The following is a 21,420-nucleotide window of genomic DNA, read 5'->3' as shown; positions in this document are numbered from 1 at the left end:
TTTTGCAAACTAATTTTTGTCCAATCAACGCAACCAGATTTTCCAGACTTTATATCGATTCATTTTACTTAGCGCTAATCAACTTAAACTTTTTAAATGAGGGTATATAAGAGGAAATCCAAATATAAATTTCTAGGATGTCAAATGAATTATTAATCAGCATTATAAAATTTCAGCTTGTTTCCACTTCATCAACCTGTATTTCAAGTTCGTGTTTATCTCACAGTATGCTTCAGGTTTTTATTCTAAGAAGCCACATTGTCAAAGTCAATAATGAATTCTTATGAAATAGTCATATGAAGTTCTGACTCGTAGAAAATATTCAGAGAGAAATTATTTTGGCATAAAGAAATCATTCTTTGGAGGCAACAGAAACTCAGATTTCCACTGTGCCACAAGCTACAGACTGAAAATGGATATTTATTAAATTAAAATAATATAACGGCATTTTTCTTTATGATCAGCACGAGAATCTTATTTCATCGGATTTACTTTCATTCTCTTGCCTGCCTGTGACCTTATCATTCTCTGATGGCAGAGACAGTCCTTTGTTTGTTCTGGGTGTAGCCTCATCCATGTTGTGTAGAATAGCAACACAAAGCAGGATGCACATGTGTATGACCAAAACAGAGGAATGCCAGGAATTTTATGGGTTTTATTCTCAGCGGTGCTTCATATTAATTTCCTGTGATTTATGTTTTAATCCTTAATTGCTCCATTTTGCAACCAGCCACCAGCTGTAGATAACGCCGTTCACAGCCACCAGATTAGTCAGTCTCACATTCCTGAAGCCATTGTGCACGTTTGCCAAACGCATTCAGAGCAGAAGCCACCGCAAGGTGACAACAGGCAGATGGCTGGGTAAAGAAAGTTGGTTTAGAGCTGTGTTTCTCAAATCGTGATCCCTGGACTAGCAGCTTCAGCATGACTTTGTTAGAAATGCAAATTCTTGAGCCCCACCCCAGGTCTAGTGAATCAGAAGTTCTGAAGGTGGGACCCAGCAACGTGAATTGTAACAATCCCTCTAGGTGATTTTGATACACACTAAAGTTTTTGAACCATTGGGTAATTCCCTGGCGGTCCAGTGGTTAAGACTCCGCACTTCCACTGCAGGGGGCACGGGTTTGATCCCTGGTCGGGGAACTAAGATCTCACAAGCCGAGTGGACAAAAAAAAGTTTGAGAACCATTGGATTAGAGTGATTCCCCAATGTCATGATTTTTTTAAAAATGTATATGATTTTATCACAAAGCTTCAGAAGGCCCAAGATATTGTTCACATTACATTGTCTTGTATCCAGCTATGAAAAATTAGGAGAAATGAAAATTGGAGATTTATGGGTAGTCTAAAGAACACAATATTTTAAAACACAACCAACTTTATAGGGGTGAAATTTGGGTGGAGAAAGGGCGTGAATCCCCTTTCCAACACCTACAACCCACTGAGGCAAAGTGTCTCAAGGAAACTGCTTCCCAGAGTCCCCCGAGATAGGGCTACCATCTCCTGGCAACAAAAGAAACTTGGGCGTGAGGGCAGGAGCTCAGGCCGTGGGAGACTTGGATTGCCGTCATCATAGTGACCTATAACACTGACTCATTTTTTCATTTATTCATTCATTCCCTAAAAATTTAATAGAAAACCTGAGTTCATTGGGCATGGTAAAAATCCTTGCCCTCACAGAGTTTATGTCATTTCTGAACCCTGCCAGGAAGGGTCAGGACTGACCAACCAAGGCAGCTTAAATTGGTGGGCACACATTTTGAGTGGATCTAGGACACCTACTGCTCTCCCCACTATCATTCTTTTCCTCACTCTTATCCTTTCCTGGGATCTCCCAAGAGGGTATAAGTGCCAGTCTCCAACATGGAGTTTGGCATACCTAATGTTTACTACCGCATTTAGAGAATCAATGAATTTATCAAAACTTCCACTGCTAGGAATGAATTTAAGAATGAATAAATGAAAAAATAAATGAGTCCTTCTACTCTTTCTTTCTCAGACTTTTTAATTTTTAAAATCTTGTTCCTTGCCTGGGTATAGTCTCTTGCTCTTGTTGGGGTTTTGTTGTTATTTTATTTTTTCAAGTGAACATAGTGTTGCTTTTATGGAAGTATTTTATGGTAATATAAATTCATAGCCCTACTTTTTAAAAAAATAAATTTAGGCCTTACAGTAACTTCCAGTAAGAGATGCATATAGAACACATTTATTGGGATGGAAATATAATACCAAAGTCATAAAAAGGAGGAGGAAGCATATACTCTAGCTCCAAAGGCTAACATGTTAACGGTGCAAGATAATTAATTCTATTTTTGCCAACCAGAGAAGAAGAGCTATGCAATGTATTGCTCTTAGAATGGCAAATTTGGAAGGCAGTCTTTTAGAAGGGATTTTTCCCCTAGTACTAAACTCTAAACTAAAATAAACCCATCATGCAATGTCCTATGTCAGAGACACTGCTAGATATTTTAGTCAACAACTTCAAAAGCTTTATAGCAAATCTGGTCTTTGCACTCTCTAAAAGATAAACAGTAACGGTGATTCTGGAGAAGACTGAGTTAACGTCACATAAATATATAGCTCTACCACGATCTAATGAGATACCAGGACAGATCTTAAAAGTAAAAAATAGATGGATAACATGTCCCTTAATCTTTACTAAATGTCACTTTTCTCTGCTTAGCTTTCGAAAAAAGGAAAGTAATTGACAGTTCAAGGTCATTCTCCAACCAGAATGTAGTGTTAGGATTTTACGTTGTTGACTGATATAAGATACATAAATCTTGTACATCAAGCAAGCAGGTAGCAAGGCTGACATTCTATTAAGCAAGTTGAAAATGCTGCCCTAGGTAGTCCCCTGGGGGCCTAGAGGTTAGGATTCTGGGCTTTCACTGCCATGGCCCAGGTTCAATCCCTGGTTAGGGAACCAAGATCCCGTAATGCACACGGCCAAAAAAAAAAAAAAGAAAATCCTGCCCCAAACTCTCTGTTCTGAGGGAAGATGGACTGTAGAATACCTGAGCCAAAGCCCAAATTTTCCCTGACGAAACCTTTGCCTCTATTCTAGCACCTGGGTGAGGTCCCTGGAGAAACATACAAATCTGCAGAATTGCATGGGACTCATCTTCCTAGCAAGCATGCTTGGGCACAGACTGGTATGCATAAGCTTGACCTGGAAAATTTTCAGAGTAGGTATCATCAGTTTTGCCACTCAGCCACAGAAAAAGTCCAGTAATGTTCCTGTGGAACATCTGATTCTGAACAGCATAATTTCCTGACATGCCTGCCAGAATGATTTAGCTGCAAAATGTACAGCCAGGCACCTGCATAACTTGACCCTCTGCACGGAGCTGTTTGAATTCTGGTGATGGCCATGGAAGGCAGCAATTGGAACTTGAGCCATTCTTTCTGGTAGAAGTTGGATAATAGAAAGGACTGCTTATAAAGACTCCTCCCATAACACGTGCTATTAAAACTATATCATATACCACTTACATGTGGAGTCTAAAATATGACACAAATGAACCTATCTAAGAAACAGAAACAGACTCACGGACATAGAGAACAGACCTGTGGGGAATTCCCTGACAGTCCAGTGGTTAGGACTCCAAGCTTTCACTAATGTGGGCCTGGGTTCAATCCCTAGTTGGGGAACTAAGATCCTGCCAGCTGCGCAGCGTGGCCAGGGGAAGAAAAAAAAAGAGAACAGACATGTGGTTGCCAAGGGGGAGGGGGTTGGGGGAGGGAGGGAGTGGGAGGTTGGGATTAGCAGATTACATCTTAGCAGATTTGGATGGATGTCCAGTATGGATGTCCTTGGCTTGTCCTTGACTTTCATGGGAAGGAGCTTGATGTTTCCCATTAAGCATGATTCTAGCTCTTGGGTTGAGATATAGTACTTTGCCATGTTAAGGAGTTATCCATTTATTTCTATGTTATTAAGAGGTTCATTTTTATTTATGTATTTTACCAAGAATGAAGCTTGAAGTTTTTCAAACGCCTTTCAACATCTAATTTCACTTTTTCAATCCTTCTCACCAACTCAGCAGTGTATTCTATCATTCCGTTATTCAGTACTTTACTTGTCCTTGGCCATCCAATTAGCAATTGCCTCACCCTCATACACACTGTAGTGGTTACTGTGGTCTTCCACCCAGATCCCTTCACCATCCCTGCAGGTGCTAAAGGCTCACACCTGCATCCCTCCCTGGGAACTTCCCTAGATAACAGGCACGGCTCCACCTTAGACAAAGGTTGTAATCTATCTGGCTGATACATTGGTGCAAAGGGCTACCCCTTAGCCTCAGTTTGGGGATGACTGTGAAAAACCATCCCAGGTCCAGAACTCCTGATAGAATAGTCTGACGCCTTGGGTTGCACCTGCATGGTGAGTCAGCTTCTCCCTCTGTCGGAGTCCTGCTTCCCTCGCTTCCTTAAAGCTGTATTTCCTGAGTGAAATCTTTAATAAACGTTCTGCATGTGACTCTTTGTCTCAGAATCTGTTTCCAGGGACCCAGTCGAAGATACACAGAAACATGTGAACCCTTTTGTTATAGACATTTTCCATGTGTCCCTACAGATCTCCGCTCTCTTCCACCTGGCTTTCTGCCCCTTGCAGCTCACTTGTGTGAATTAATTAGCAGGACTCCTGTGCCCCTGTCTTCCTGTTGGATTTAGTCAGTGGAGTGCCACCGCAGAAGATCCAAGGGAGAGAGGACAGTAAGGTGGGATATTTATTCCCTGATAGAGGTTGGCTGGGTTATTTGATTGATTGCAAGTCAATGCTGCTCTCCGATTGGCTTGGTCTACATGACTCTGTCCTTCCATGTTCTGGCAGCATCTGCCTCTTTTGTTCTCTCGGACTCAGGGAAGGTAAAAACTATTGCTACTATCACTTGTGGTTCTCCTCCCCAGCCACACGTGTTTAACTAGACTCCCTTATAAATAAATGCTCCTCAAATTATCCGGGTTTGATTAATCAATTTCCTTTGGGGACTAAGATTAATACAGACCCATCAGGTGTAAGGAGAAAGCTGGATTCCCGTTGCTTCCTGCCTATACTGGCACAGGACAGTGCAGACACAGGACAGAGGAAGAGGATGCAATGAAATAATAATAATAATACTAGCTAATATTTACTGAGTACTTACTATGTGCCAGGCACTGTCAAAAAACAAATCCAGATTTAGTTAAGGAGAGACTTCATGTGAAAGGATTATTTCAGGGGTGGGAGGTGGCGGGCCAAGGGGCTATGGCAATAGGAGGAGGTGTCTCGTGTAATGGGGAGAATACTCTGATAATGAGACCTGCAAGGGCCTCAGAGGTTAGGTAAAATGGGTTATTCTTTTATAGGGAGGACTACACAAGGCTAGAAAGAATGTAAAACGAGATAGTGGGATGAAAGTGTTGGGATGGCCGATCTGATAGTAGTTCAGAGAATGTTTTACCCCGAGGTCAACCTACTTCAGGAGAAGCTGTTAAGGAGGGGCTGCATGCCACCTTAAACTGAGGACAAGTCAAAGTACAGGGGCTTGAGGGAAGGAGAGAATCCTAACCAAAGTTTGTTTAACAAATATTTTGTTCCGATTCATCAGTGGGGACAAAACAGTTCAGCTCATCATTTATGAGGCAAAGAATAGGAATTGGGAGGGTCCCTGCCTGGCCTTTATCAGGGGTAAACAAGGGAGCACCCATGAGTCTTAGGTAAGTCATATGGGGAAGGATGGCTCTTTGCAGTAAACCATTTTCCAGAACACAAAGGGTCGGGGCGGGGGGGTTTCTTTAACCATAGTTATTTTCCAGGATCACAGGGCTCAAGGTAAAATTCAACACTGTCAGCGCTAATCTAAGAGTTTTACATGCATTCTCTTATTTAATCCTCTCCACATCTCTACTTGTTAAGTATAGTAGTACGGTTAAGAGGGTGCCAATAACACAAACTTAGACAAGTTACTTCAGCTTCATCTTTGTCAAAGGGGATTAATAACAGTTCTGACCTCATAGGGTTGTTGTGAGGGTTAAACAAAGTAATACACACATAGATGCGTCTGGGGCAGAACGGGCGTTCACTATACCACATTAACTATTATTACTATAATTATCCCCATTTTTCAAATGAAAATAGGGTATGTAATTTATCCAACTAAGTAGAGATTAAACCCCCCCCCCAAATTACACACTTTTATCCTCTCTGTTGCACTCCCCATGTGGGGAAAAAAAAAGATAAGGTGGGAGAAATGTTAGACAAAGTTGTCATAGATTTTCCAGTTACTGCCTACAATTTGAGAAGAAGGAACAGAAGCACTTTTTTACTTTTCTCTAACCTGAGGGGTTTTGAGTCAGTAGCAGAAAGAAAACACTCTTACCTCTTAGAATTGTCATCATGCTGCTAGCAGAGTCTGTGATCACCCCAGGCTGGTACTGGGGCTGCAGCCAAGAGCCCCTCCCTCCCTCCCAAGTTATCAAGCCCTCCAGAGTATCCCCATTCTAACTGGGGCTGTCCTTTATTTCTAGGTGCAAGAAGGTTGTAAAATTCTGCAAAACTGTTGTGATTTATTTTCTGCTAGACCAATTAGCAAAAGCTCTCTACATACTTCATCATTTTGGTGGTTGTTTTGTTGTTATAATATCAGTAACCTTTAATAATTTTGTTTCTTCTCTCTTGCTCTACCTTATTTTCTAGGGGGAATAAGTAGGAATATCAATTATCCTTCTCCCTCCTCCTGGATCTGACCAAGTTATGGAAAATCTAGAGCCTAAAATGTTGGTTGGATTTTGATAAGGATAGGGGATTATTGGTAACTTCTTAGGCATGATCACTGGCATACCTATTTTATTTGATATCTGGAGCTGATCATTTTTAAACTCCTAACTCTATACAACAAAAAGTTTTCAGTAATCATCATGAAATCAAATTGATCATAATGTCCAGAAAAAGCAACAGTGTATTTTTAATTTATTGGACTTTGTATGTACAAAACATGTCAGTAAAATAAAGAAATAACAAAACAAAGATTATATACCCAAAAATGTAACAAATTAATCCTATTTAATTACATTAATTTTAAGGGAAAAAATTATACCAACATATTGGTCTTTCACAGTAATGAATGACAACATTACATTACCCAAAAACTGGATTAGTCTCTTGGTGGGTCTGGAGCTAAAAGACTCAACCAAGCCAAAGATTGAGAGAAGGAAGGAAGGACATAGCAGGTAAAGAGAAGGAGAACACTGGGGATCTTTCCCAAAGCAGTGTCTCCCAGAATAGCAAAACTGGGTAAATTTTAAGCTAAGCCTATACACATATTCATGAAGGGCCTTGGGCGGCCTATAGAGTCCAAGCTTTAGTGGATTGAAGGTCCCAGGGTCAGAGAAAAGGTCAAACATCATCATCCCTTAGGTTCCAGCTGACCTGGTGATTGAGCACTTCAAGCTAATCTTTACCTTTTAAACAGAACTGGGAGTCTTTACAATTAATAATATTGTCTTTGCTGTTGTTACTTCTCTTGCCTTGTTTCTGCATTCTTTTATCCCCTTAAGATCATTAATTACTGAGACCTGTTCAAGGGCAAGCATTGTGACCAGGCTTAGATAACACAATGACTTAGGCTAAAAATGGTTTCTCTTATGTCAAGAAAGCCGTGCCTGGTTTTCTTTCTCCAGGAACCCCCTACTTTATCTACTTACAATTAGAGATTAACTGCAATTAAATAAGAAGAATTCCAACTAAAATAAAACAGTTTCATGTATGAACTAAAACTTGTTAGCTTTCTGCTCAGAAGTTCCAACCTGCTCCAAGTCATGAGTTTTAGTGTCTGTCCCAATCCCTTTATGAGATCAAGTCTTTATGAAATTAGGCCTAACCCATATCTGAATTCTGTCCACAAAACTAAAAGTTGTTTAGGTATTAGAAAATGTAAAATTACCGGACAAAAATATTTCACCTCCCAGTTCAAACTGTTTCACTGTTTTAAGTTTTAAACCCAAATAACAACTCCAAGCAGACACATAGAATGACGGAATTATAGTAATTCAAGTTCTCTTTACAGTCATTATGCCATCATTGTTCATCTACTGTCTAGATGCAGAAATATTAGTACCACTGGGATCTCAGACACGAGCTGTGTCTCCCTCATCTACAACCCACCCAATATAGCTCAATAATTCAAAACCTTTAGGAATTTACAAAATGAATGTTTGTAGTTCAGGGCCAACTGTGTAACTAACAATTCTCTAACTGCCATTAGAATATAATGTTTATTTAAATATAAGCAATAAAAGGTGCTAATTTGAAGTTTACATGTATTATTCAACACTATAAAGCAATTTTTTACAACTAAACAAAAAAATTATTTTAGGGAGAAGTATTTTATCACTGACATTGTTTAGAATTGCCAGTGCATGGTCGGTTTTTTGTTTTGTTTTGTTTTTAATTTATTTTATTTTTGGCTGCGTTGGGTCTTCTTTGCTGCAGGTGGGCTTTCTCTAGTTGTGGTGAGTGGGGGCTACTCTTCGTTGCGGTGCATGCGCTTCTCATTGTGGTGGCTTCTCTTGTTGCAGAGCACGGGCTCTAGGCACGCAGGCTTCAGTAGTTGTGGCACACAGGCTCAGTAGTTGTGGCGCACGGGCTTAGTTGCTCCACGGCATGTGGGATCTTCCCAGACCAGGGCTTGAACCCGTGTCCCCTGCATGGCAAGTGGATTCTCAACCACTGCGTCACCAGGGAAGCCCTGTGCTATTAATTTTTAAAATGTCTCAAAGTGGGGTTTTTTTACCAACATTTTAGGATTTAAATACAAGGCAAGGAATGAGTAAGAAAAAAAATAACATATAAATAAAGGAGCATAGTTTTCAGGAAGTTGAGAGCTGTAGTCTATTATTAGGGAGTCTTGGTTCCGTGTTTATGTTAAATCTAACCACAAAGACAGGGCTATATGAAACCTCAACAAATTGAGTGTAAATCAGTGGAAAGCTAAGTGATAAAATTTTGCAACTTTTTTCAGAGTTAAAACAAAGGGAGAGAGAATTTCCTGGCATCATGCCACAAAAACTTAATTCAACATTTTTTTAAAAAATAAATTTATTTATTTATTTTTGGCCGCATTGGGTCTTCATTGCTGCTCGAGGGCTGTCTCTAGCTGTGGCGAGTGGGGGCTACTCTTTGCTGCGGTGCACAGGTTTCTCATTGCAATGGCTTCTCTTGCTGTGGATCATGGGCTCTAGGTGCACGGGCTTCAGTAGTTGTGGCATGCGGGCTCAGTAGTTGTGGTGCACAAGCTTAGTTGCTCCGTGGCACGTGGGATCTTCCTGGACCAGGTCTCAAACCCGTGTCCCCTGCATTGGCAGGGGAATTCTTAACCACTGTGCCACCAGGGAAGTGTAGGACTCACACATCTTGCTTTCTACTCCCGACTCAGCCACATAGAATTCGTATGGCTTTCTCACCTGTAAAATGAGCATGAAAATACTGACCTCATGTTTTTATAAAGATTAGCAATACAGTGCACAAAACCTCTAGGCCAGGGAATTCCCTGGTAGTCCAGTGGTTAAGACTCTGAACTTCCACAACAGGGGCATGGGCTCGATCCCTGGTCAGGGAACTAAGATCCCACATGATCTGCGGTATGGCCAAAACAAACAAACAAAAACCTCTAGGTCAGTGTCCGGTTCATAGTGGGCAATAAAATATTATGCTTACCTGGAAATTCCCTGACAGCCAGTGGTTAGGACTCAGCGCTCTCACTGCCAGGGCCCCAGGTTCGATCCCTGGTTGGGGAACCAAGATCCTGCAAGCTGCATGGTGTGGCAAAAAAAAAAAAAAAAAAAAAAAATGTATATCTGTTTATTTTTAATTATTTCAGCAGGATAAAAGGAGGCTGGAAAAAAGCGGAAGGATAGTGTTGGTGAGTTTTTCGTATAGCAGAGGAAATAGACTATTCTAAGCCTGTCTAGATGGCAGGCAGAAGTTGTAAGAAAGCATATCTCTGTCCCTAGGAAAAAGTGTTTGTTCTGTGATTGAGTAGGCAGAGTGGAAAAGTTGCTTGATAAAATATTGAGCTCCTTATTGCTGGCCACCTTTGATGACTGAGAAGTCACATAGTAAGGATGTTGTAAATTAGATTCATAGTGATAGAAGATCCCTTCCTAATCCTGGGTTTCGTGATCTGGTATCACAGAGGTACCTCCTCTCCACCTATACCACATTTCAGAGGTTCAAAGCCCATAAAGTGAAGAATTACTGGGTACTGAACTTTTACCCATAAAGCCCCTGCTTACCTCCCAAACTGGGGAGAAGAGGACCATTTACAGACCATGCCTATCAACTAGGAAGAGTTGGTGGAGTTAATCTAACCATTTGTTTCTTATGTTCAAAAACATTCAGAAGCGTGCCTCGAACTATTGTATTTAACTCTCTCTCTCCTCCTGGTCCATTCTTTCCTTCCGCTCACCGCAGGCCAGGTGTCCCCTTCTACCTCTGAACCTTCTCCAACATTCTACTGTATGTCAGGACACTTTCATCTTCCCCTAACTTTGCCACCTAATCACAGATACAACTTCTGACAGCCCATTTTCCTCTACAACTTCTAGTTAAAATCACCAAGAAGGTAGTTTCACATATTAAGATAGAATAAAAATGTTAAGAATCAGCTGAGAAATATGAAGACTTAAAGAGGATATGACTGCCATGTTTGTGGTCATGAAGTTTTAGAAACAAACGAGTATTCATCAAATTTCACATTATGAAATAAGTTATGTCTCATTGAGCCTGAAGTAGTTCATCTTAGGTCTAAAAACTTCTCAGGATGGCTTTATGCAAAGACGGATGGATGACTGTGATGTAAACATCTTCTCTATCTCTCCCCTTCCTGTAACCCCAGACCACTGGCCCCCCTTCTCTAGGAGGCTGACCTCTATGAACTGCCACCATGAACTCTCCTACCCTCTGGCTTCCTGTTGGGTTTGACCAATGCAGGGCACTGGCAAGAGATAAAGGTAGGGAAGAAAGCATGGCCTGGGTATTAATCTCCTGCTCCCCCCATGTGGGGGTCACTAGAGGCTGGGTGCCTCCTTCCACCAAAGATCTCAACTCCTGTCAAGTGGTCCTCTTCACACAGCCCTCTCTCTGTCTCCAGTTCTAGGAACCGATCCCACCTCTTGCCATTAGGGATGGCTCTGCTACTAGTGTCTACGTCTTGTGTTTCCCTACACCTGTCTTACACCTTTGTTCATCCTCCCTTCCTAAACTCTTCTTGAATGATCCCAATTTGAATATGCAACCTTTTTTATATCAGAACCCTAACTAACATAATAACCATCTCTATTGCTGAGTATCATCAATATGGTACTCACCCAGTTTGAATCTTTACCAGTGAGACATTGTGCTCAGTTGGATATATGATAGGACGTAGAAGAGAGTGCAAAAATAAGGGTGAGGCCTAATACATATTTAGCACAAAGCTTGACGTACTTCTGCTGGAATGTGGAAAAACTTGGCCTCTTGAACTTACGAGTGAGCACATACAGAGCAATAAATTCATCCTCAAGGCTGAAGGGTAACCAGGGGAAAGCGTATTTAGTACAGACACTTTTATGGACAAGGCTATACTGTAGCACTGATTGATTGTAATCATCACTGGCTTGCTTAGCATTCATTTAGTCTTTTAATGGTTTCAAACATATCACGAAAACTTGTAATATTTGAAATAGTGTCTTGAACTCAAAAATATCAAGAATCTCTGGGTTTAGTGTTTAAGCCCTGGGTAATACTCATTGCGTAAGGTCTTCTTAGAAATTAGGATTAAAATGTAAATTCATTTGGAAGAAGTAACACTAAGGGATTAAATGCATAAGGTAATGTTTCTCAAGTTTAAGAGTACATAGGGGGCTTCCCTGGTGGCGCAGTGGTTGAGAGTCCGCCTGCCGATGCAGAGGACGCGGGTTCGTGCCCCGGTCCGGGAAGATCCCACATGCCATGGAGCGGCTGGGCCCGTGAGCCATGGCTGCTGAGCCTACGCGTCCGGAGCCTGTGCTCTGCAATGGGAGAGGCCACAACAGTGAGAGGCCCACGTACCAAAAAAAAAAAAAAGAGTACATAGAATTACCTCAGAAGCTTGTTAAAAATAGAGATGGCTGGCCCCTACCAAAGATAGTTTTTCTTCATTCAGATGTGACCTGAGAGTTGCATGTTCAATAAACTCTCCAGAAAATTCTGATACAGACCACATGTATTAGGTATCTATTGCTGCATAAGAGATTACCCAAATTTAGCAACTTGAAACTACACACGTTTATTATCTCACACGGTTTCTCAGGGTCAGAAATTCTGGAGGGACCTAGCTGCATGTCATTGCCTCGGGGTCTCTCATGAGGGTGTAGTTAAACCGTTAGCAGAGGCTACAGTCATCTCAAGGCTCAACGAGGTTGGAGAATCTGACTTTCAAGTTCACTAACGTGGTTGTTGGCCAGAGCCTTCATTTCCCTGCCATGTGGGCCTCTCCATAGGGCTGCTCACAACCTGACCACATACCTCCCTCAGAGTGGGTGACCAGAGATAGAGACAGCCCAGGATGGAACCCTCAGTCTTTAATAACTTCATTTTGGAAGAGACAAATCATTACTTTTGCCATATTCTATGGGCCCCACAGACCAGTCCTCAGAGAATGTCAGAGGGGACTAGGCTAGGGTGTGAATACCAGGAAGCGAGGATCAATGGGAGCTGTCTTGGAGGCTGACTACCACACTACATTTTGGGTAATTCTGGCAAAAGTGACTAATATCATCTACAAGCTACTTCTTTCTACAGATTTAGATAGAACAGATGATCCAGTAAGAAAATAAAGAACAGATCCTGACCAACCCAGTGCCGGGTCAGCCCCTGTGAACCTAGACTCTAGGACCCACCGATCAGGCAGCTGAGCAGTGTGCCCAGTGTCAACAGTGACACTTGATGCTAATGCCTGGTATCTTGTCTCCTGTTGGCCTGGTCCCTTTTTTGTCTCCCATTTTCCTGTCCTGAGTTTCTGGTCGTGGAGTCTGACATTGCTGGTCTGGACTTGCTGCAGAACCTCTCTTACTTCTCACTCCTGCTCTCACTCCTCACCCAGAACTGATCTCTCTGGATCTGACCTCTGTCCTGCCTGCCTTAGGCACCTGCATGGAGACTTACTCCTGGTCTAGCTGAAGCATCTCTCACCTCACACCATCCGGCCTGACCTGACACAATCTGTCTTGATGTAGAATATATCTACTGCTTCCCTCAGCTTCCCTTTTGGTGCAAAATTGAATGCAGTCAGTCTCTACCATTAAATACATTCCATTTATATAAAAGAGTATTTTGTTGTCTATGTACTGTCTGTATACTTTAAAATATTTTCTGTCCTATGTTTTTTATTACTCTATTCATTCACTTGTTCGTTTGTTCTTTCATTCAATCACTCAGTGATTCCAAGTGATATTCTTTGTCTACCACATGCACATTTTCCCCTGCTTGAAACCTCCCATCCCTGTTCACACATGCCGTTCCTCGCCATCCAGAGTGGAGTCTATTCCCTCTCTCCTTGAATCTGGCTGGCCTGTGACTTGCTCTCACGAATAGAATGTGGCAAAACTGCACCCTGCTGGCCAAAGGCCTGGGCCTTAAGAAATCTGACAACCTCAGCTTTTGCTCTCTTGAGGGCCCCAAGTCACTATGTAAAAAATTTCAACCTCCCCATTGGAGAAAAAATGAGGCAGCTGAGGCACCAGACATGAGAGTCAAGCATCATAGATCCTCAAGGCCCAGTTTCACCTTCCCAGCCAACACCACCTGGAGCAGATACCAGCAGTCTCCACCCAGTCCTGCCCACACTGCAGAATCGGAGCAAAGGAATGGTTTTATTGTTTTAAGCCACTAGGTTTTGGGGTAGTTTGCAGTGCAGCAGTAGATAACATACATTAACAAACATGAAACTTCGAAATAAACAAATACGAAAAGTAAACGAACACGAAAAGTATACCGGGGCAGAAAAGGCAACTTCTGGACTTACCACCTACTCTCAGGACTGAATGGTATTGCATTCGATTTTTTTTTTTAAAGTTAATGGTTTCAGTAAAGCAGAAGACTCAGAGTCCAGTTTATAGGGAATTAAGGAGAAAACAATTAGTGAAAAAGTAAAAACATGCAGGTATGGAGAAATCATTCCAGAAATTAGAGAAACACGGTGGTTTTTGTCCTGCCTGTATTTTAAAATCACCTGGGGAACTTTTTTTTTTCTTTTTTTTTTTCTTTGGCTGCATTGGGTCTTCGTTGCTGTGCGTGGGCTTTCTCTAGTTGGGGCGAGTGGGGGCTACTCTTCATTGCAGTGCGCGGGCTTCTCATTGTGGTGGCTTCTCGTTGCAGAGCACGGGCTCTAGGCACGCAGGCTTAAGTAGTTGTGGCTCGCGGGCTCTAGAGCGCAGGCTCAGTAGTTGTGGCGCACAGGTTTAGTGCATCTCCGTGGGATCTTCCCGGACCAGGGCTCAAGCCCGTGTCCCCTGCATTAGCAGGCAGATTCTTAACTACTGTGGCACCAGGGAAGCTCCTGGGGAACTTTTGAAAGTGAAAATTCCTGGGTCCCACATGCTTTAAGATCCTGATTTCAATAATTCGGGGTGGGGTCAAGGATATTGTTCTGAGATGGTGCTGAGGTTTGGAACAGATTGTGAAGAATAAAAATAAACTTGTAGTTGAAAGATCCAACATGGCAAATAAAGATTTTTGGGAGATTGGATTATGTTGGAAGTTTCAGGAAAAATAGCTGGTGAAGAGATTAGAGCTGTAGATTTGAAAAGAAAGGGAATAATTGAAAGAATTGCAAAGAGAAAAGGCTCAAGCACACAGGATGTCTTGATTGGATGGGTTTCTAAAGAACTTCCAAATATTGCCTGAAGTCTCAAGAATGAAACATTGCATGCATATAGAATCATGTGAAAGAGTGTTAAGTCAAATCAGAACATGGAATCTTTTAAGAGTGCGGGTTTAGAGGGTACTTTCACTTACTTGATTTTATTTTTCCACAGTGAGAGTATTACTTTTAATAATTAGACACACACATGCACACACACAAAAAAGATTAAAAAATCAGCTGAGAGAACTTTTCATTAAGCACCTTTTAACAATCATTCTGTACCTACTAAATTTTTTAAAGTATGTTCAAATGTGTAAACCCAACAGTTTTAGATCTAAGATAAATTGATATAATACTGGAATATGAACTTAGAATCACAAAACTATTCATACCTTTTGGCCTAATTCCACTTTAGGATTATACCTCAAGGAAATGACCAGAAAGAAAAGAAGTAGCTTGCACAAAGATGGTCATAGAAATGCTATTTATAATACTGGAAAGTTGGAAAAATCTCAAAACTTCAACAATAGTGGTAAGGCTAAGTAAACCGCAGTGCATTATCAAGATGGAAACTATGGAACACTGACTAGTGTGTGGGCCAAGTGATACACAGAAATGTTAACTGATGTTAAATAAAAAGACAACACCAAAATCCCTTTGTAGGGATCAGAAAATAACATGGAGGGTGCAAATAGTTATAACTTAATATCCTTTCTCCATAAAATTGTTTAAAATCTGGATTTTTTAATGAGGGAGAGGCATAACCTAAGACTTGCCGACCTTGCTTCTTCTCTTAACTTCCAGTGCCTGAGTACACCAATGATTTTGTCCCACTGCAGCAATGGAGTTTTAACACCCCCCAAAATAACTGGACACATAAGTACTGGGGCACTTGTTTTTAATCAGGGACACTAAGTCAGTGTTTTAAAAAAATGGGTGCAGCAAAGGATATACCAGAAAAAAATGGCAATTGGAGATTTATAGAAGACACTCTTTTCCTTTCCTTTTCAATGCCAAACAAGTGATGGCATATACTGATGTGGTTATTTTCATTATAACCAGAGGGAAAGACCAATCAAAATGGAATGTTTAAGTTTTTAAAAAATATGAACTACCTCAACCATACCAAGAAGCACAGAGTCATACAATAAATAGCCATGTAGTCAACACTGAGATTGAGCCCATGTGAATATCTGGAAATCTTCTTTGTATCCTTCCCCAGTCCTATTCATCTCCTTGTCTTCTCAAAGGTAAAACTATTTGGATATTATTGGTGTGTGTCCTGCCCTTGCATTTTAAAATACTTTTACCACATGAGTATAGATCTATAAATAATATAGAATGTCATTTTGCTTATTTAAAAATTGAAATGGGGGACTTCCCTGGTGGTCCAGTGGTTAAAACTTTGCCTTCCAATGCAGGGGGTACAGGTTCCATCCCTGGTCGGGGAACTGAGGTCCCACATGCCTCATGGCCAAAAAACCAAAACATAAAACAGAAGCAATATTGTAACAAATTCAATAAAGACGTTAAAAATGGTCCACATCAAAAAAAATATTTAAAGAAATGATAAATAAATTGAAATGGCAAAAATATATAAAAAAGAAAAAAAAAACTAAAAAAAGAAAGAATTTAAAAATTAAAAAAAATTGAAACGGCATCATCATGTATATACCCAGCTGCAAATTCTTTTCTTCATTTAGCATTGCTTTTGCAATATATCTATGTTAATGTGTGTAAGGGTAATTAATTTTTCTTTAATGACTACATGGTAGTTTTTTAAATTATTAATTTTATAATGAAGTTGTTTTAACACAGAAAAAGTAAATATAATAAACTTTCATGTACTCAAGACAACATTTCGTCATATAATAGCATTGTGCTATAATGCCATGTTAGTTCAGATCTTTTTTAAAGAAACCAAACTTCCAGATACAATTGTAGCCTCTGAGCCCCTTTCCCTGATGCTAGTTCCCACCCTCCCTTCCTAGACACTATGAGAAATTTAGTGGTTATGATCCTGATGAATATTTTATTACTTTTCCTATATATTCATGATCCATAAACAAAATATAGTTGGGTTTTGAATGTTTTAAATTTTATAGAAATGACAGGCATGCTTTTTCCTGCACATGCTTTTTTCATGTAACATCATGTTTCTGAGCTTTAACCATGCTGACAGACGGTGACTCTAGCTCTTGACAGATGTGGTGTTAGTTATTTATTGTCATTGCTGTATGTTTTTTCATCATGTAGCTATTCTACATATCTTTATTGATCATTGTATGATGAAGATTTAGGTTGTTTCCAGGGTTTTTTTGTTTTGTTTTCTGGTTTTTTACTTTTATAAATACTACTAGGAACCTTGTGGAAGAGACATGGAGAGGCACAGCCCAGATCCTCTTCCAAGGAATGGCTCGTTGCCTCACCTGCTGAGAGAGTTGCCAGTGTACAGTCTTCATTCAGTCTTCACCTTTAGGGAATCACTTCAGCTTCATCCAGGGTTATATACCCTTCCAGGGACAACCCACACCCAACAACTGGGTGAACGCATAAACACCTGGCCCACTGTGGGGGCACCTCAGCTACAATGATCTCCATGGACTCGGGGGCATCAGGCCTCCACCACAGCTTGAGACCTCCTTCTCCTTACTCCTGCTTCCTCCTCTTTCCTTCCGCAGGTCTTGATCCCAAGGGCGTGTCCTAGTAAACAACCTGCATGTTAAACACTGCCAACGTTAACAGATTAAAGAAGAAAAATACGATTACCTCAATGCACGCCACAAGCTACTCTGTGGGAGAGAGTCCCCATGGAGGAGAACAGAAGCCCAGACATGTGAGGGAAGCAGCCATATTGGACACCCAGCCTGCTCAAGCCTCCAGAGAGAACCATCCAGCTAAGACCAATCAACCTGCAGTAACATGAGCGATAATAATAAATTGTTTTAAATCGTTAAGTTTGGGTGTGGTTTATTACAGAGTAATATATAAGGAGATCATAGCAATAGAAGACAACTTCCTTACTATGATAATGTATAGCTACCGAAAGCTAGGAAAAATATCCTAAGAATGATAAATCTTTAGTTTCATTCCCATGAACATCCAAAAGGTTAATAAACACCGGAACTGTTTCCAACAGATATTGTTTCAGAGGCCTTAGCTATAAGACATATGGTGGGCAGAATAATGCCCCGCCCCCCAAAGATAGCCACATGATAATCTTCAAAACTGTGACTATGTGAGTTTATCTGGCCAAGGGGAATTAAGGCTGCAGATGGAATTAAGGTTGCTAATCAGCAGACATAAAAATTATCCTGGATTATCCTTGTGGTCTGATATAATCACAAGGGTCCTTAAAAATGAAAGAGGGAGGTAGAAGTCAAGAGTCAAAGGAGATGTGACAAGAGAAGCAGGATCTGTCTCTGAGAAGAAATGTCATGTGCTGTGGGAAGAATGTGGCCCACTATCGCTGGCTTACAAGATGGAGGGAAAGGCTAGACACCTGTGAAGGTGGGCAGCCCCTAGAAGCTGGAAAGGGCTAGGAAATGGACTCTGCCCTGCAGCCTCTAGAAGAAACGCAGCCCCACAGACAACTTGACTTTAGCCCAGTGAGACTCACTGCAGACTTCTGACCTCTAGAACCTTAAGATAATAAACTTGAGTTGTTTTAAGTCATTAAGTTGGTGGTACTGTGTTGAAGCAGCCATAGAAAACTAATACAAACCATATATATATAAAAGAAGGGATATAAGGATAGGAAAGTAAGTATGTATTCGGGATAGGTATGTTGTTCTCTCTCTCAAACATTTTGTGGAAATAGCAGTTATTGTTTCAGGTTCTAGACTTTAATTTATTATGTAAAACTCACCCAGGTTATCTGCATCAAGTGATAGGAATACAGTACTGGGTCTACGCAACGAGGAAGAACTCAAACCCCATTTAGTATTTAGCTTTGAATTTACCTTAGATCTTGAAAAATCATTTCAAACAAGATAATGAAGCCATACCTTGAAGATCTTCCTCAAGAGAGTCTGGAAATCTATTTCTGTTTCTAATTTCTAAAAAATTATTTGTGATGATCCACTCAAACTGAAGCCAATTACTAGAATGTGAGCACCACATTGTACTCTATTTGTGCACTCGATGTGTCATGAATCAATGAATGAATAGTACCAAGTTTTTGTAAAGTACAGATGGTGTTTGTGGCAGCCATGAGAACGTTCATCTCAGATCTCCAAGCGTAATCCTGACAGCCCAGGTTGCTGCATTATGAATCCACCACATTTCCTCCAGGCTGCTCCCAGCCACTGACTGAGGAGATGGGGAGAATGGCAGGCCTGTTGCTGTGAGACACGAAACTCCTCTGACAGGTAACTTTGGCTTGAGGATTCCCCATTGACTTACAGAAAACACTCTAAACTGCACTGCACTCCAAGATGCTTTCTATTGAAACTTCCTTTCTTCCCCATTCCTTCACCACCACCAGTTCTCCCCTTTGCTCTGGCTCCCTCCCCATTTTTCCCTTAGAGGTGTTTCCCTCCAAGTTCTCTTACACATCTAATCCCATCATTCTGTCTGCTTATTGGAGGATCTTAATACTGTGGTTAAGGGTATGGGTTTCAAAGGATTCCCTAGATGGGACATTGAGAACAAAAGAGAAACAATTCAGTAGGTGCTCAAAGATTTAGGATATAAAGATATAGGATTAGGATTTAGCTCAAGGATGTGAGTGATGACAACTTAAATCTGGTTCTGAAGGGGTTGATAACATACATTATTATGTAAATATACACAATGGAATTCTTTTTTTTTTCTGGTTTTCACTTTTTATTGTACTTACATTCAAATTACCATTAAATACTAAGCATAAGTATATGCTCATCTTATGTCCAGATTTTTGAAATTACAGATAAATGGATGGATGTCTTAAAGGATATTAGACATTGTAGAGTATGTTAAACAATTGCAGAATAAGGGTGTCTCTCTCCTCTGACGCATTTGGTGGTGCAACTCCATAGGGGCAGGAAGATGAATATGAGACTTCAGGCTGCAATTGGAGGAAAAATCTGTTCAGGACTGAGTGAGGAGCTTCTTGCACAATGGAATTCTTTTAAAAACAGTATCAAAGATGTATACTTATTAAAAATTTCAGGAGACATTATTACATGAAAAAGATAGTTTACAAAGTAGTATTTGTAGTGGGATCTTGCTTTTGTAAATAAGTATAGGAAAAAAGTATAAAAATATCCATACCAAGGTTTTAAAAGTGGTATCTCAAGGTAGTATTTAAAGTTTCTTGTTTTGGTCTATCTGCAGTTTTAAATTTGACTACAATGAACATGGGTTGCTTTTGTAATAATACCTAAGAAAGTTTTTTAAGCTCAGAAGAAATTTTGAAGTCCTTAATGAAGCATGCTACTCTTAGGTACTGTCAAACATTGAAAGCAGATTTGTATCAGATGTAAATTTTGTTCACCTTCTCAGCTCCCCTCAGTTGCTTTTCTTTCTTTTTGCCACTGAGAAACCCTGGCAAAATCTTTCTAAAATTTTCACTGGGGGTGAGTTGGGACAACATACCAGTGGACATGTACCAGTGGCTGGTGCGAAGATTTAGGCGTTTGAAATGTAAGGGTAACAATAATATATAAGGATAATGGAAGTGGAGGGTTGTTATGAGATTGGGCTCTCATCCTAAGACTGATAATGCAAAAGCTGTGGGTAACTACCATTGTTTATAGACTTGAAGGTCACTCTCTCAGGACAAGAGAATTTAACATCCAAGCTAAGACCCTAGTGGATGTTGAAAACTTGCCATGAGGATGACTCCTAGAAACCTGGAAAAAGCAATGAGCCTCCCAGAGCCTGAATTGAAATGCTTGAATTGCCATGGTATACAAAAGAGGAAGGGAATAAAAGACTCAGGGAAGTGGGAATGCTGGAATGGGTATGTTACGTGAGGCCAGAACAAATATGTTTCCCAGGAAGGTCCGAAGAATATGCCATTCACCAAGGGTGTTTGATAGAAATGTGTTGGTGAGAGGGGCCCCAGCGTCCCCATGAAGTTCATTGTGGCTCTCCTTTGTAGGCCAGGGTTAAAGGCAGGAGAAGTGGTCACAGAATTTGGCTCATTGATAGCAATGGGGATGAGAAGGCCCTGGAGCACTAGAGGCCATCGATAGCATTTCACCATCAGAAGTCAGAGGGTCACAATGTCCACAGTTATGGGGTGGTTAATAAACCACAGCGTCCCGAGGGGCAAAATAGCCGAGCAGCAAGAGACACTGCTTAATATACGTAGTCAAAATAGAGCCAGAATGGACGAGCGGGAGGTTGAGGGAAGTACTCAAAGTAGTCTCTTGCCCAGTTTTCAGTTTTCAGACCTGGTACCATTGACTGAAGAGATGACTGAGTTCCACTGCAAAGAACTCTGCAATACATGATGATTTCCCCAGTGCTTCCCCAAAGGGATCTAGGCTGTGTACTTGAGTGACTGTTCACTGGGGAAAGGGAAATTCTCAGACATTTCAAGGACTACTGAGGACAGGGTCTAAGT

The sequence above is a fragment of the Orcinus orca genome, chromosome 3 (genome assembly GCF_937001465.1).
Source record: "Orcinus orca chromosome 3, mOrcOrc1.1, whole genome shotgun sequence".
NCBI lineage: Eukaryota > Metazoa > Chordata > Mammalia > Artiodactyla > Delphinidae > Orcinus > Orcinus orca.
Note: the sequence above shows the minus strand (reverse complement) of the source record.